An 18285-nucleotide genomic window follows, 5' to 3' on the forward strand; every position below is an offset into this window, starting at 1 on the left:
AATTTTGAGGAGGAAGTGCCTTTTAAAAAAAAGGGTGTTGCATTTAAAAAAAAAAAAAAAAAAAAAAAAAGAAGAATTTTTTTACTTTTCATAAAAGGGTTGTCTATCCTTTATATAAAGTGAAAACTTTGAGTTTAGGTCCGCTTTAAAGGTGGTAGCCCCCCCTCCTTTATTTTTATTTTCCTGCATTCAATTTTGCTGACCCTGATTGAGTGATCAAAGGACAATGCACCCATGTACAATACTGCATTCTGTTACCGCATTGATTGGGTGTTTTTGCATTTCCATCTACTTCACCAACAAAACTTTTTCAAAACTTTCCTGTGTTTGCTGTGACCTCTGGCGGGGGCGATGGAGAAGGGAGGACGGATGTCTCATTACAATAACGCGCTCAATCACTGTCTGCCGCCCCGCATGCTTTAATCGCTGTGCATTCACACAGGTATCTTGCTCTGTGACAGGCATGATTAAAGAGTGGATTAATTATTACAACAAGCAGAGCGGCGGCTGAGTATTTTGTCGCTTTTCTTCACTGGATTGGAAGTATTGTTGAATCTTCTGTTCTTTCTGTCAGGTGTGCCGGAACGCCCTTGGCATCTCCTGCACAATTCAGCGACGCACAGAAACGTCTTACAAGATCATGGGGTGTGAAGGCCGCAGCCTTGACAAGGTACAATATGTGAGACTTCAGAATAATTTGTATCTTATAGAGCCTGGAGAATAGGAAATGGAGGCTTCATGGCCGTAGAACCAGGATGTGTATTTTAGGTGTATCTATGGGAAAAAAAACAAGCTAAAGGACAAAACATCAAGATAGAAAGTAAGCTGAACTCTAGGCAGCACCTTTAAAGTCCCCTAAAATCCCCTTCCCTGTGTCCCCTGGGACGTTTGTTAGTTTGATTCTGTACTGTGCATTTCTTTTTCTTGGCCATCATAAATCATTACAGGGGCAGCAAATGATCTATTCTCAGAAACCAGGAGTGAATATCAGTGCAGGGAAAATAGGGAATGATCTCTCTATTGCTCTCACAGCTCAGCACAGTACCCCTTCCTTATCTCCTGTGTCATACTTGGCTCTGATACCCTGCAGACACAATATAGCATACAAGCAACCCTTTATCTCTCCCATTTTTTGAAGTTAAAACAACCTGTTCCGGTTTATTAAAACTCTTGGAAAACCTAAAATTTGCTCATACCTCAGCATTATATTGAGTCTGAGCTGTGTGGTCACTTGGTTAGTAGAGGCGGCATAGCTCTGGCACGTGGTTAGCACAGAAAGTACAATCCTGACACATCGTTAACACAGGAGATACAACCCTGGTGCATGGATAGCACAGGAGGTACAATCCTGGCACATGGTTAACACAGGAGGTACAACCCTGGTGCATGGTTAACACAGGAGGTACAACCCTGGTGCATGGATAGCACAGGAGGTACAACCCTGGTGCAGGTACAACCCTGGTGCATGGATAGCACAGGAGGTACAACCCTGGTGCATGGATAGCACAGGAGGTACAATCCTGGCACATGGTTAGGACAGGAGGTACATCACTGTAGTACCACAAATGGCAAAAGAATAGTAACACCCTATAAAATGACCAGATGACTAAATGTATATTAGAACAGAAAGAAAATAGCTGAAAGGGTCCAGGACAGCACAGATGGGGAGGAGAGGGTTGGATAATCGTTACAGTCCATCACAGTGGAATTGAGGTGGGCACAAGATACCTGCTGTAACTTCTAATGCATGTTGTGTGGATGTTGCAGTGTGCAGGAAAATGAGACCAATCACTTTCAGCACAGGCGATGACTATGCACAAGAGTGCAAAGAATAAGAGGCTGGGTTCAGTTTTAATTCAGATAGTTTTATGTAAATGTTGACTATCATTCAATCATATCACCATTCACCACAATCAATTCTTTGTCATCAGTTAATTGTAATCAATTACAGTGCAAATTGATCATCTTTGTTGATCAATATTCCATGCATGGTATGCAATCCCAAAATGCAAATGTTTTAGTAACTGATCAAGGGGTTCAAAAACCCACCAGATATTTGTATTATTGATAAAAGTTCCAACCTGACCAACTCAATCACTTTGTAGTGGAGTCAACTCAGAAATTAAAATATGTTTTATGGTCTATACTATGAATAAAGGGGCTGCTCCAACAAATAGTAAATCCATTTATTATAAATACATTTTTGTATACAGAGAAACAGAATGTCCAAGTATTCTTCCTTCTCTGCCAAACTCTGAGAATGGATGATGTAACAATCATGGTCACCACATTTATTATTATATTGCTATATTTATCTGGAGTTCTCAGTATGGATCAGCCAGTGGGCTATGAAATTAGACATGTGAGGTGGATGTGCTCACTGGTGACCTTGGAAAAATATATACTATTATTTTTTTCTAACTATGCTTCCACTTGTCAAAGATTGCATTTTCGATATAGAATTTTAAGATTATATTGTATTATAATGTTATAAAATTGAATGTTAATATTATTATGGTAAACATGAAATATTGTATTTAGTATTTTACATTTTCCAGTTATCTCCCTGCATGTGGCAAACCACCAGCCAGGCTTACTATCGTATTTGAAATAGATGTGAATTGCAGGATATCATATTGCAAACAGGTAAGGGGCCCTTTCTTGCTCTTTGCTCAGCACCTGTCTTGAAATTTAATTTGCAGGCACCATTGCAAAGTCAGTAATTGGCTTCATTGTTAGCCCAAATCACACTACAAATTAGGTTTATAAAAAAACATTTGATATGACTTTGTTACATGCAAAGAAAAGCAAATGTTGTTGTAGATCTTTAGAAACTTAAGAGAAATCTGCAATGGCCTGGAAAGACCTTCAGTACTCTGGCACCACTGGTGACAATGGAAGTTTGTTGTAAAACAATTGAGAGAACAACGGTGAGCATTGTCATTTGCTTGTTGTTAGGCGTCAGGGATGCCCCTAACACCATCAGCCAATAAGAACTCTCATACAGTGGTGAGCGTTCCTATTGCTTTCTGATGTTTAAACAAAATGATAAAATGGTAGATCTAGCTCTCTGATTGCCCTATTACTCCAATTTTGCCGAAATTCCCATTTTCATGGCGTGGGAAGCCAGTGAGTTTTTTTTTTTTATACCTGAAGCCTTTTCTGTACAAATCACTATATCACTACCTTTCCTGTGCTGTATGACCCTACTTTATTCTCTAAAAACAAAAATTATTGCAGCAATTCATTTTTTTTTCAACTCTGAAAAGCTCCTGGGCCAAATGAGATGCACCAAGACAATCAAAAAAAAAATGCAAACCAAGCTAGCTCCACATTTGTACATCTTCCAACTCTGTGCTCACCACCTTTGCCACACATTAGTTTCCTCAGGACCCCCCTGTCTGTTCAAGGGAAGAATGAACTTTTAATGCCTGCTCGTCAGCTAGATTCAACTGCTTTATTAAGCAAGTGAGGAAGTCATTAGTAGGTCATTGGAGGAGTGAAAAGAGGGGCTGGGGGAGTATTATTCCACCAGGTCAAAAAAATAAGTGGGACAAGAGCTGTGGTGGGATTTGAGGACAAAGGACAGGAGCTTGAATTTGATTCTAAAATGGAAGCCAGGTGAAATGGAAGCCAATAAAAAAAACTACAAAGAGAGACCGCAGGCCGCACAAGTTGAGTTATGGGAAGGATGGCTAAGTCTGGCTGCAGAATTCATAATAGATTGTAGTGGGGTCGGGTTAGTGGAATACCAGAGGAGAAGATGTTAAACTAGTCCAGACCATTCCTATTCTGCTCTTTTATACTAACCCCGGTAACTCTTTTATACTAACCCCGGTAACTCTGTTAACTCTGTTACTCTGATCTTAGACTGTTGTGGCAACACATATTGCCTGCCACCTGCCCCAACTTCTGGCCATCTAGACCACGATTTCGCAACCCAACCAACTCCCACCAGCAAAGCAGCCCAGTGGCCACTAGGGTCAATGGCCCATCAGACTTAGACTACGCACCTTAAGTAATCCAGTGCCAACTTTACCAAGCTCACTATTAAAACTGGGGCTGTCCAAATTTCCTAAATTTCCTAAGAGCACTGTACCTAGAGGTTCGACTTGTTGGCAACTTGTAGGTCTTTTTATCCGAAATACTCAACTTTCTGTACAACGTTCTGTACAAAGTTCTGTACAACTGTGATTTTCTTTTCTTCCTTTCTTTTTTTGCTTTCTTACTTTATACTTACCTTGCCTCTATGTTACTACTTACTTTTATGCATTATTGACCCAATATGATTCAGCTGCATACAAAATCCCATTTCTCATTACTGTTTTGTATTTTCCGTTCTTTTTCCTGTGTGGATATTCCAGTTGCTATAACATTTGTTCCCCTCTTCTATGCAAAGCAAATAAAAAGAATTTATTAAAATAAAAGTTCTCATCTCAATGTAAGTCTCAGAGGTCATACTCCATAATGCAGCTTTTTCTGTGACTTAATTAACAGCTCTGTTGTATAAAGCAGCTGAGAGGATTATAGAATTTGATGTGCCCCCCCCCACATCACGTTTAAATATGGATCCCATTAATAGTAGACGGACGCCAGGGAATCTCCGATAAGATATTGCTAGACAATGTCCTGACCCGTTGGATGAAATGTGTTCTGAGTCATCGAGAACATGTTGTATTGAGCTGATGTTCATAAATATATAATAATGGTGAATTATTTCTGTTGTTCAATCAGTAAATGTCTGCACATATAATGATTTATCACAGCTGTAAGATTTCACATACTATAAGACTGAGTAGTAAGAATATTGAACATTCAAACCAAGTTAAAAGGAAATCCAGCCGACAGGGTTTTTTGGTTTTAGGTTGACTAAAGAAAATGTAAATGTCCCCCTAGTCCTTGTTGCAGACATACTAATAAACAGTAGTGAGGGGAAGCATGCCTGGGTTTAGTTTCAGTAGGGTTCCACTTAAGTTTTTAGACGTTTGCCAAACTCATTATTTAGGTTGAATCCTATTGAAGTCAACTAAGGGAGAGTGAGAGAGAAGAAAGTTCCCAGCCACCCTTCCAGGAGGTTTGTTGGTAGTATAGGAGTTGGTGTTTAGGATCCTCAAAGGGCATTCTTTTTGGGTTGTGGACCCACTTTGGGTTTGGTGTCCAAAAGCAACAAAAATGTTGTAAGTAGTTGAGTAGCGAGGCCAAAAACTTTAGGCAAGGGGCTGCAAGGGTAGTTAGACTTTCCTGAGGAGGTGTGTGGCTGTTAGGAACAAGAAAGACAGACCCCAAGATGGTTGTTGGTGGTAGTGGACGCTCCCAAAGATCTGTAACCTTCAAGGGAAAAAAGGTCAGGGTTAGGTTATGTTTTGGATTCAGGCAATATTACAAGTATTATTATTAATACATGGTATAAATTTCGGCTTGATCCGAAGGTGCAATCACACACAAATCTCACCCCTGCAATCAGGACCGGAAGGGAGAGGGAATCTACCAGCCCCTAGCTGGCTGAACAAGCCAAAGGAAACTTTGGAAGCCAAGTCAAAAAAATTAACGTAAATGCATGAAGATGCCAAATACTACAAAGCATTTAAAAGGACCTGGATGTTCTTCTGTCAAAGGAAAGAAAATGGCCTTATCCAAACTGCAGACAGTAAGAAGTGACAAATTGTCTAAAATATCATTTACTGGAAACTTGATGATTTGGACATAAAGAACCTGATTTATTAAAGCTCTCCAAGACAGGAGAAGATTAGTAAGACTATTATGGGAGAATCTTGGTGATCCAGCAAACCTGAAATGGATTTTTTTTTAAAATTAGCTATTGTTTTTTTAATCTTGGACTAGATCCATTTCAGGTTAACTGGATAACCCAAGTTCTCCCATGATACTACAATCTTGGAGAGCTTTAATAAATCAGGTCCATCGTGTTGATCATCCAATCTCCATTCTCCATTGGAAAGGGTTGTAACTTTAGCCAAAATTTATTTCAAGCTGGCCCCAAATTTCACCAAACAGGCTGTTTAGGTGAACTTACAAAAAAAAAAAAATTACATGGCTTTTTTTTTCATGTGATCCTAATTCACACACTGATGTTGATCATGTGAATTTGGTATAAAAAAGGGTTATGGTGAGCATTAGTGTTCAGGTTAGACTTCCTCTGTTCTTCGATGTCTAAAACAGTTTTCTCAACCAGGGTTCCTCCAGAGGGGTTCATTGAGCAATGAGCAGTTTTTCACCCTCAGGTCAGTTTAGGTGACGCCAATGATCTTTCTGGCTTACCGTAAGGGTGACATTCTTCATGTAAGAGGGATTCTTCCCACTGACCACCATGCTAATATACTGTGATCTTGACATAGTATTTAAAGAAGGAGTTCCCTGAAGACCTGAAAGTTATTTTAAGGCTTGAAAAACACTGCTCTAACATTTTGATAAAACATTGGTTCAGGTTTCTGAACTTTTATTATTTTATGGTTGACTTTTGGTTGAACTTGAGAGTCATGCCATTTGTAACCTAATTATATTACTATGTTCTGATAATTTATTGACACAATAATAAGCCCAGAATGGTTGAAATGAGCTATGTAACCCTCTAGTGTAAAATATAGCCCATTGTACTTTTAGGAAACCACCAAAAACACATTTTATGGTTCTACACACCAATGCTTTTCATCAAATTAAGTCCATTTCATTCATTTTAATCCAGCAAAATCACATTGGAACTTTTTTTTTTTTTAATAGAAAATATAAAATTGAAGTAGAAGACTGTAAAATAAAATTGGTTTATATAATACAGTCTGTCACTGTACTAATTGTATACTTTTTTTGGAGCTCCATCCCAAAGTTCCACTTCAACACCTAGATTCCAAAGCACGATAATAGAAAATTGCATCAAAGCACACAGTGAAGCTGTAATGTGGGTCAGCAAGCGTCTGGTTGAGATGAATGCCATTGATTGGAGTATTATATTATATGATCGTTTTCTCTCAGTGAAACCTGTTTGATTGGGACGGCGGATTGCCATTATATTGCTAGGAGGCTATTTAAAAATATCATTATGGTGTCTACTCCCTCTCTGCCAAATTCCTGCGTATTGTACAGAGCGCTGCGAGTCTGCAAATAATACCGAGCTATTATTGCTGAACTGAATGCCAGCCCAGTGCAAGGGGAGTCTGTACCGCCAACATTAGAATAATCACCTCAATCAGCCATTTATTGGCATGCAGCTCAGCTAACTACGCATATCCTGACATAGGAGAAAATAGAATGAATTGGATCCAGGTTATTTTTAGTTTACATTTACTTGTTATATAATTAAAATTTTTTATATATTTAAAAATCATTAAAACATATTCTTCAATAGCCACAAGGGATATAAATTCTCTCTGTGTGTTGCAAATGCCTTTGCAAAAAACAGCAGTAACATTTACATTGTGCGATACATAATCTGTGCAGGAACAGAGCTGTAGGAGGGACCCAAAAGCTTCACCCACCACTGACGGAAAACTACAGGAGGAGGCGGAGATCAGACCAGTCACCAACCACAAGGACAGAAGCAGTAGTGACCGGTCTGTATTACAGGAAGCTCATGTTTAGAGGGAATATTTCCTGCTGAATTATTGCAGCGATCTGGAAGAAATACACAAAATCTACAAAGATTATGAGAATTGGTATTTTTGGTAATTCTGTGAAAGTTATGTTTTAAATCTTTATTTTTGGGGAAATTGTAATCCATTTTGTAATTTGCTCTGCCTCATTGATCAATAAAAACAGAACCTCCACCATTCTCACTGATGATTGGGGAACTGGTTCCCTGTGCCAAAAGGACCCCTTTACTAGTCCATCAAAAATGGGGTGAATTGCCAATATCTTGGCGAGATGGATAAACCCCTGGCAAGATTTCACCAGCAATATGACAGCGGCATTCTGCCTTTCTGCCCTGCAGCTTTCCCCGGAAGCAGAAGCTTTTAGAAAGTAATTTTCCTGCAGGCAAATCCAAATAAAATATTACTGAATCATTCTGAAGCTTTAAAGAGAAGTATTAAATATTAAAAGTCCAAGAATTGCACCTTGGTCAGCTGGAAAGACGTTCCCAGCCCTGTCAAAGCTACGTCGGATTAGACTGGATAAAGTGGCATTTACTTTTTAAAAATGCTGTCACACGCCGGCAAAACGCAATTATACATGGACAGCTGTGACCCGGCAGACCTGCGAGCGCTGCCAGGGCCCTCCAATCCTTTTTACTTCTTTTTAGATAACAAAGTTTAATTTCAACATTTATGTCAAAGCACACAGAGCCGTCCTTGCAGAATTCATCGGAATAAATAAAGGGTGAACTCAGAGAACGGAAAATTAGTAAGGAAAGGTTTTTTTTAAGGGGGTTGGGGATAATTTGTCATGGTAAATGGGCACTATTGAAACAAAACTCCATTAAAATGTCACCAATTGCAGATAAATAAAACAACAAAAGCAATGATAGGGGGATATGATAAACACATTGCCCATTGTTTGCTTTTATACACCCCGGCTTAACTCACCTGGAGGTAGCAATCACCTCCATATATCATGTTTAGAATACACATGACATACAGAACATCAGTATGGGTTTACCCCCTTCGCATCCTCCATCTTTTTATAAAAACTGATGCCAATCAGAGTAGTTTCCAAACATTTGGGCAATTATGCAGACTTGAGGTCTTTAAGTCTGCAGATGAACATCTTCTGCTGCTATGTTCTTCTGCAGTACCATTTATTTAATACTGTAATTATCAGATTACTTTTTTTTTACATATTATACCCCAATCAGATCTTATAACCACGGAGGCAGATATGGAACACGATGTAGGTTTGCTCAAAGTTCCATGGCAATGCTGAAGAGTACAAGAACCATGTATGGTACTATGGAGAAGCAGGGTAGATTTACTATCTCCTTCTTATATCTAAAACTGCTGACAGATATAGGACACTGAACTGTAAATTCTGCTGGCTGATGAGTGGTCACTGCTCACAAAGTATAGTGGGGATTCTGGACTCATCATGGCACCTGACGACAGATCCTTTGCAGCCCTTTATTATAGGGTCACAGGCTAAGAAGTACCAAGGAGAGGAGAGGGAGGTCTGAGGGTATTTTAGGGTGCTGGCCAGAGTTTAGCTTTAGGTTTTAGTTGCTGAGGAAAGGAAAAGAGAAGATGGGTGTATGATTTAAAACTTTTGACTCAAGTAGCAGCTTTCATTCAAGTTTTCTGATCGATCAAAAGTCCCTTTTCTAGAATGACAGGTTTGCTTTGATATAACAAATGTTTATTCTTCAAAAATGTTACACAATAGCGGATCCACATTTTGTGAGGCTGAGGATGGGTCTGCAGGTAGACGAATGTGCATTGGTTTCTGTGAGCAGCCAGGGTGAATATTCACAATTGTCCTCTAGTATAGGAGAAAAACACTGTGTGACAATTCTCTTTGAGGCCAATTATGGCTGTCAGGAAGAAGTTGTAGAGGGAAAAATGAGGACACAGAATCAGTTCAGCGTACTTTACAAAATGACAAACCAGATCTGTCCTGGGAATAAAACATACGCTCGCTGTCTGATCAGAAGCACTGTGCCAAGGCTGCGGAGCACTCGGGTCGCTCAAATGCCATCACGATTTCAGTGCCAGGGCTGAGATCCAACTAGACGTTTCTGGGATGCTGTATTGAGGCAGCTGCTTGGGTTTATCATCAGGCCTTTAGCCAAAAGACTGAGTATTGAAATATATATATATATATATATATATATGAAATCCATATAATTCTGCCAACGGATCGTTCTTGTGTATTACCCAACTCTGCAAAGTTATGAAGTCAAAGAGAGACACCCTTAACTAAGGGTCACAGGTCAAAGTAACAAACCACCCCTGGGTTTTTCACCTAAAAAGATACTTAGAGAATCTAGGGTATTTATATTGTAAGTTCTGTCCTAACTAACAACTTCCTTAACAGTAAGAACTATGTAGAAAAACCATAGACCTAGAGGAGGTTTCATTGGAAAGAATGAAGAAGGTTTTTTTAGTACACAGTGTTAAATAAAAAAAAAATAAACCCTACTTGTCAGGAAACCTGCAGCTCCCTATATCACCTGCTGGTGGCACTGTTTATAGCACACCTTGCATGTACTTCCACTGGCAACCAGCATGGGGGGGTGACAGTGGGGGGGGCTTGCTGCAGAATTCCTGACACTACTCCTGAAATCCCCTGAAGGCTACCTAAAGAGCATTTAGGCTTCTCACTCACCATGGGCTCACTGGATAGGTCACATTGACTCCTTCCCCCATTGTACATCCCCCTTCCAGGCTGATTCTACCCTGGAGCCTCCAGCTCCATGGAATGATTGCCCTACAGATAAGGGCACTGTAACACAGCACAAACTCCTACAATCCAGCACACGAGATGTCTGATTTCTATACCTCCTACGTCCACTGAAGAAGCACTCCTGTGAAACGTGTTGGTATAATAGAATTCCTCCTCTCCACGAATTCAGTACTCTACCTAATAGTTGGCTTTACTTACTAAAACATTAATTCACTTGTAACCTTTTATAACAGCCAGCTGGTTATCTGTTAGCAATAGATTGTAAATAATAAAACTACAGTTAAATGAATTGCATATACTATGTACTAACACAATAAAACCCCCTTCTCCCTCTCTAATAGAAACTGCACTAGGTCTTTGATTTTTCTACGTAGTTCTTCACCTAAACACTTATCGCTGCCCCCAGAGGGAGCACCATCATGGAGTGAGGGAGGGCCAGCAATCATGTATCTGGTACCTTTATTCTTGTATAGTTAGGTTAATAAGTTGTTGTCATTTCAATGAGTTATTTTTTAACCTTTACAAATCTGCAATAAATTAATAGTTGGTGATTATGCCATACATGTCATTGTGTACCCACCTCCTGGTAAAGTGTGACAACTTTCTGTCCATGCCTCCAAACCTATATGTATTGGAGAAATAGGATAACCTATGCCTTGTAAATAACAGGCTATAAGCACTTTTCTTTATTCTGGGAGTTAAGGTTACTGGAACATCAGAAGCTTACTGAGCAGAGGCACTGATTAATCTTCCATGAGTCTGAGGGCCTTGCGCACATTGGTCAGTTTGATCCCCTGGTGGAATTCACTGTTCACACCTGTTTGGTAATGCTGCAATCTTTCTGGGACAAAAAGTTATTTTTTTCAATTTTATCCTGTGTAGTCAGATACAACAAACCTATTTCAACGAACTGCATGATGTCCCGCACCAGACTTCATTAATGATGGACCAAAAATGTCATTCAGTTTCGGATTTCAAATGGCGTGGAACAAGGAGAGAAAATCTTGGACTGCATGGTTTGAGGCAGAGAACATCCATGTGTTAGTTTGCAGCTAGACCCCTTTATTCACCTGCCCCTTTATCTATGTACCCAAAGCTTCATACCTCTTTCTTATAAATAGCATTTATGTACAGTATGCCTATACTTATACATATACTTAAACCAATTCATGATCTTAAAACCCAGCCTCGACATTACCCAACTTTTTTGCCTTTTCTTTTTTTACTACTATATGCTAAGTTGTTTTGTTTTTTATCATGCTTGAATGTTATTTGATGTTTCTTGACATATAATAGTAAACTGTTGTAGTAATGTAATTGATGGACTCCAGCATATACTGTGTATGCTCAGGTATGAACTGAGATTTTTTACTTTGTTCACCAGTAGATGATGTTGTCTATAGAGTTTGTTACACATTTTATATTAACTAAAACCAAAATATTTAAAGATTGCAGATTTGTATAAATGAACATTTTGGATTTTCCATCATTTTTAATCCCGAAGACAATGATCGCCAATAGGGTTGTTCTAATTTGCCTTTGATCAGTTCTAAAGACATTCAGCCTTACTAGCCCATAAATCATGGATTCTGCAATGCAAACTTAATTTAGGTTCATGAGGAAACAATGCTGGTGGCTCGTTTTGGATTCAGAAGAATAATAACTGCAGCCAAATGCAGTGCCATGGAAAGAACACCCAAGAGTAGAGGGGAACATTGCGCTATTCAAATAAAGGAGGAAATGTGTACAGCAGGGTTACAGGAGGGGGCACCTTATGAAACTTGGAAGCAAACATTGAAAAAATGCAAATCCTGCCATTTTTAGCTTTTTTAGGAAATAAAATTTTGGTTTTTGTTTTCCACAATAATAAGACAAATTGGTCATGAGTCAGTAACTCAGAAAAAGAAAAAGCAGCCCCCTTTTAGAAGTTTACAAATTGGGTACCAAACCTCCCCTCTATCAAAAAACACTGGCCCTAATGCTGGCCTTGGTGCTTACCTTTATATTTATGGATATAAAGAACTAACAATCTCTGGAGTTTATTGGATGTGTTATGGTTTATACTGGATTCATGTAAGTAGAGACATCTTTTGTATTACATAACAGTTCTTAATTAAACTTTTGTTCAATATTAGTTTTATATACTTTTATTATTTAATATTACTTTTTCACATAGAGAGGCATGATTCCATCTGTTGGCCATAATTCTAGAACTGCCTATGCTTGGCTTTAATGGGGATTCCATGGTCAGGTACTTATTTGTCCTAAACTTGGTATGAGACCTGTAGTTACCATGGCTTGGTCTCAGAATTAGGCATGCACAAATAGTTGTGTTCAGAATAATAGCAGTGTGTGTAAAATGAAATGAATAAAGCCCCAAAAATCTTTATTATAGCTTTTATTTCCATACACACAAATACACTGGGAACAATACACATTCTATTCCAAATCATAACAAAAAGAAAGAGTTATCAAAGATTTATCAACTTTGTGTTATTCCTTTAAAGTACGTGAAGAAAAGGGAATATTAGTCTGTATAATATAATTAGTTGTATAATAATTGTTTCTGAGAACTGCTGCACATCTGTATTGCATGGAGTCGGCCAACTTTTGGCACCTGTGAACAGGTATTCCAGCCCAGGAGCACAACCATAGGCATATGATTTTAAATTACACTTGCAGCATAAATTCATGTTCAAACATGAAGAACTGTGCATGTTAATCTGCAATTTGCATATGTCAAGCAGTAAAAATCACAACAATATTCTACTATTCTTCTAAAATATGAAATGCTTGCTGCCTACATGACCAGGGTAGTTAAGACCTTGCCAACTCCCATACCAAAATTTTAATAACAAGGACTCCTACCTTCCTAGACCCCAACCGCTCCTAACTCTGCTTAATCCACCCCCTCCCAAGTTATAGGTTTGGGCAGGCGGGAAACTTTTCCCTCCAAAAAACTGTCCCCTAACTTCCGTCCTGACCCTTTATAACCCTTCCTACACTCCACCCTTACCTTCCGACCCATCCTGACCCCTCCTTACCTCTTTCTTCTCTAATTAACCCTTACCCCCCTGGGCTATTCCCTGCACCCTGTCATGCAGGCCCTATGCTTATCCTGCCTTGCTGCAGGCCTCTCTTTCTGTTCCTGCCTTCTTTATGGCTTATTATTTCCTCCAGAAACACAGATTATCTTTTAAACAGCCGAGCATTCAGCTCTCAGAATGATCTGTCCCTTCACTGTAAATTATTACAACAACAAATCATTTCAAAAATTCATGAATATTGTCGAAAAATGTCCACATTATAGAACTCTCCAGCATTCCTTCCACTTTGGTATGAGAAGGACACAGCTAATGAAACAATTGTACCTTTGCTACAGACAGCAGATATTTCTCTCTATATAGTGGGAATCTGTAACCGGATCTTCACGTTACACTGTTAACATTTATTTTGGAGCTGAGACTTTCAAAGACCGTGACAAATCTTGGTCTGGACTCTTCACATTATTCTGTGTTCTGCCGGGGAGGTCTGCAGGTTAGTTGCTCAGCCTTTGGCAGTAACATGGTTGATGACCATCATTAGGGAAGAGAAGGACGATAGGACAAAACGCACATCAGACATAGGAATGGAAATACTACTGGAAGGGGCAGTGCGCACAACAATGTTGTTTAGGTTTTATGTATAGATGCTTGAGAGTTAATCTGGCTGACAGTCTCTCCCACATATTGAATGAACACTTTTAGTGAGATCTGGTTCTGCAAACATTCTTTGTCCATTGTAAGGGGATCCCACCAACAATGCCAGATTTGTTATAATGTATATTATAAGATTACAAAGTGAGCAGACAGTGGGGAAAGTGAACGGATATGTGGGGTGTATCACCTGAGGGGTCAACAGCAAGAGGGGGAGGTCCTGATTCTCCTATATTGACAAAATTGTGGGGTCACCATCCCTAGACTGTGGAATGTATTAGTAGAGGGGTCACCATGAGGAGGGAGGAGGTCCTAATTCTACTTTACAGATAGAATTGTGGGGTCACCATCACTAGAGGGGTCACTAGCAGGAGAAAGGAGGTCCTGATTTCCCTAAAGAGAGAATTGTGGGGTCACCATAATTAGGGGGGCAATGATCAGGAGGTCCTGATTCCTTTATATAGATAGAATTGCGGAGTCATCATTAAGAGGCCATCAGCAGGAGGAAGGAGCTCCTGATTCCTCTATATAGTAGAATTGTGGGGTCACTATTGGAGTGCCACCAGCAGGAGGAACTAGACCCTGATTCCCCAATATAGATAGAATTTTGGGGTCACCATCACTTGAGGGGTCACCAGCAAGATGAAGGAGGTCCTGATTCCTCTATAAAGATATATTTGTGTGGTCATTGCTAAGGGGGTCACCAGTAGGAAGAAAGAGGTCCTGGTTCCCCTATAAAGATAGAATTGTGGGGTCACCATCACTAAAGGGGTCACTAACAGGAGAAAAGTTGTAAGGGGACAGAAGCGCCCCTGAGGACCAGCAGCTAATGAGAGTACTCACCTCTGTGTATCTTAACAATGGACTAATAGCTAGTTGTGCACAGTGGTTACAAGCTGCATTATCATTGGCTGGTGATGTCAGAGGAGACCCATAGAAATGCGCATTTAAGCACTCACAAATGTTTCCCTTGCCAACCATGAAAAAAAAAAACATTTCTATTCTGAGAGCAAACTTGTGAAATAAAAATGATTTTACAGCTATTACAAAAGACTTGGCTGAAGAGAAGCCGTCAGGATGCAAATTATACTATATCACAGGTTTTGATGTACAAGAATATGTAATGCGTGTACAAGGCAGGGTAATAATAGGGTAGGATGTGGAATTATACCTAGAAAATTGTACATCAGGAATAAGTGCTCCTTTTTTTTTCCCTCATTTGTGTTTCATGTCTGTGATTAATTTCAGACAGAAAAATGCAGGTATTACAGTTTATTGCCTAGTATGTGTGGCAGTGATATCCCTGCCAAGTTAAGTGGACCAATTATTAAAGTGTTGCTGCAACTTTTTTATTAGTTTTGTTAGTTGGGTTTTATTGCTGTCCCCACAATGATAAATTCTAAATGTGTTTCTTTTCTAAGCTTTCTCTAGGATAGAAATTTTTTGAAATTTTATTTTACACATATGAATTTGGTACACACGTATTTGCATGCATGTTACCCTCAATGCACCTTGACATGCAAACCACGTTTTATGCAATGCTTTGCAATTTTTCCTAATGGAAACCTGACATATCACCTGCGTTTACTGCGCTGCACCACAGAGCACAGCAGTATAAGGTTAACAAAAATAGTGCAGGTATAATTTTTGAATCCAAAAAGTGTGCAAAACTTTTCTGTGGTGCATTGGGTAGCCCTTTAAAAAAATAGGGAACCATAGCGCAGCACATGGCATCATGCATCATGCACCCATCTAATTGGATGAATGCACCGAGTCTGTGGAGCGTATAGAGTGTGAGCTCCTCAGGGTGGAGGTAGGAGTTTCCCATATATTCCGTGTATTAGAGTTGGCATTGATGTTTTCTACACTAAGTCTGTAGAGTATAAAGAGTGTGAGCTCCTCAGGGCTGGGGTGAGAGGTTCCCATATACTCTGTGAATTAGAGTTGGCATTGGTGTTTTCTGCACCGAGTCTGTAGAGTGTATGGAGTGTGAGCTCCTCAGGGGCGGGGTGACAGGTTCCCACATACTCTCTGTAATAAAGTTGGCATTGCTGTTTTATGTACCAAGTGTGTAAAGTATATGGAGTGTGCGCTCCTCAGGGGCGGAGGACGACAGGTTCCATATACTATGTGAGGTGTAATAATTAAATAAAATAAAAGTCTGTTCTGTCTGTGCTGAAAGACCTTACATTTTTATTGCTGTACAATAAAAAGTTTGCAGAATTGTGTTTCAGAGCCCTGCCGTTTCCTCACATCCCGCTGTCACCATCTGTGGGAAACAGACTATTGTGTAAACCTCTCTCCGGATTATCGCTCTCATTACCTGCTGTCAGCTCTGCTTAAAAATACATTTATTATTTCAGGGATTTGTGACCCATAAATAGGTCACTCAGAATCTCATTTGATTTGCTCGGCACCAGATTAAAATTATAACGGCAGATCCTGTTGGGTTACATTTCCATGAAACAAAATTAAAATGTTTCAGCCTGACCTCAGCCCCTGTGCGTTCCGCAACAAGTATTCAGTGTTGTTAAAGAAAGGAGACAAAATCTAGTGACAACACTTTCATTTTTTTATTTTGTACCGGGTGGCACATTGTGTGGATATGACAATGGGAAGCTCTTGTTTGTGAAATTCAATACATTCAATATTAATACTGAAATTGTTACAGAATCCATTCATTAAAATTTATCAGCTGAAAATATTATTAGTTTCAAATACCCCTCTAGGATGAGGGTGAATAAAACCACTCCCTACTACTACCCTCTCTATCAAATGTTTGTCAACCGCCATTTGTCTGGTTACGCGTTTCACTGTAAGGCTCCCTTAGGGGCTGTTGAGACGATAAATGTTGAATCAAATATGCCTTAGTCATAAGGTTTTGTGTCCCAGGATGCAAAAAGAGTGAATTAAAGGAGCTAACTGCCTGTTAGGGTGGGATCCCCATGTACGGATATTCCACTGACCATATGAGCATATTGGCTGGAAGCCTTACAGTGAAACGCATCGGCCCAGACAAATGGCAGTTAATAAACAATTGATGGCCTATGGTGAAGTCATATTTAGTCAGTAAAGAGCGTCGGGATTGATGCTACATTGATTTTGCCACAAGGTTCATACCATCAGTAGATGAGATATATCCCACATGACGAATCCTAGCCCAATGGCTTCTTTGATTCACCCATTTTTGCATCCTGGACAAACCTGTGAAACAAAACTTCATGTCAAGACGAAAGCACTTTGGAATCCTTTAGAAATTATTATTTTTCATCTCAATGACCCTTAAAAAAGCCTTACGACGAAACGCGCCAGAAACAAAGGGACAAATCACAATTAGCAAACAATAGTTTAATCGTATCTTGCTAAAAATTTTTGCTTGGATGCATTAGTTGATCTTTGTCTAGTAGGGTTGGTCCAGACCTTTGTAAGACTTATTCAGAGAGTTATCCCTTACTTCTGTATGGAAATAAATATAAGAGAGTTATCCCTTACTTCTGTATGGAAATAATTATAATCAGTAAGGAGCACAGGGGTTGCAGGTACAATCTTAGCTTCACTCAATGAGCCAGTGGGCTACACCTGAGGGGCCATGAGGTTGTTGTGTCTGCAGAGTCTGCATTGTTGTGTTTCCCTTCTGAATGGTATATAGCGTCCCATTCTTGCCCACCCCTAGAGTATAAATGGAGGTGGTAGATCGCGGTTTAGTACCACCCACTATAAACTGTTCAAACTCTGGGGAGTGCTGGGTGGCCGAGGTGCAACCCATGGGGACCTACCCAGGAACCATGGTTCCCTCTGCCTGTCCATAGTTAGTAAGGGAGGGATAAATTTTTGGTTTATTTTTCTTTGTGTTATTTATGTGTTTTTTTCTGGTTGATTAAATCATCATTCGTGTATTATTGCTCTAGTTTTTCCTTTTTGTAAAAATCACTGTAATATTGTAATTGGCATTATCTTTTTATACTTTTTTATAATATACTTTTTACTGTTTTAGATTTGAGATTTATTGGACTCCTTGACACAGGAATGGTGTTGTGTGAGTCTCCGTGCTGTAATTGATCGGGCAGCTTCCTGCAGGTAGGTGAGGAGGATTACCGGGATCAGCCTCTGGGGAGGGGTGCAGCTCGCTCAGGTGTCCTAAACTCGGATGATAACGAGCTGAGCGCCTGTCCTGGCCCAGGAAGAGTGCTTGACAACAAATTCTGAGACATCCCAGAAAATGCCAGACACAATGACACCACTGCAAATT

The 18285-nt window shown here is 39.6% G+C and overlaps 1 long non-coding RNA gene across 2 annotated transcripts; it reads left to right on the plus strand.

Annotated features, from left to right (window-relative positions):
* The first annotated feature begins 353 nt into the window (after positions 1–353).
* LOC140334526 (uncharacterized) lies at positions 354–18073 on the plus strand. 2 transcript variants are annotated; one of them, XR_011921577.1, is made up of 4 exons: positions 354–442; positions 575–670; positions 2559–2646; positions 18031–18073. It is a non-coding gene; the product is annotated as an uncharacterized lncRNA (long non-coding RNA). The 2 variants fall into 2 exon arrangements; XR_011921576.1 differs by lacking the exon at positions 18031–18073 and adding an exon at positions 7450–7708.
* The last annotated feature ends 212 nt before the right edge of the window (positions 18074–18285 follow it).

The sequence above is a fragment of the Pyxicephalus adspersus genome, chromosome 7 (assembly GCF_032062135.1).
Source record: "Pyxicephalus adspersus chromosome 7, UCB_Pads_2.0, whole genome shotgun sequence".
NCBI lineage: Eukaryota > Metazoa > Chordata > Amphibia > Anura > Pyxicephalidae > Pyxicephalus > Pyxicephalus adspersus.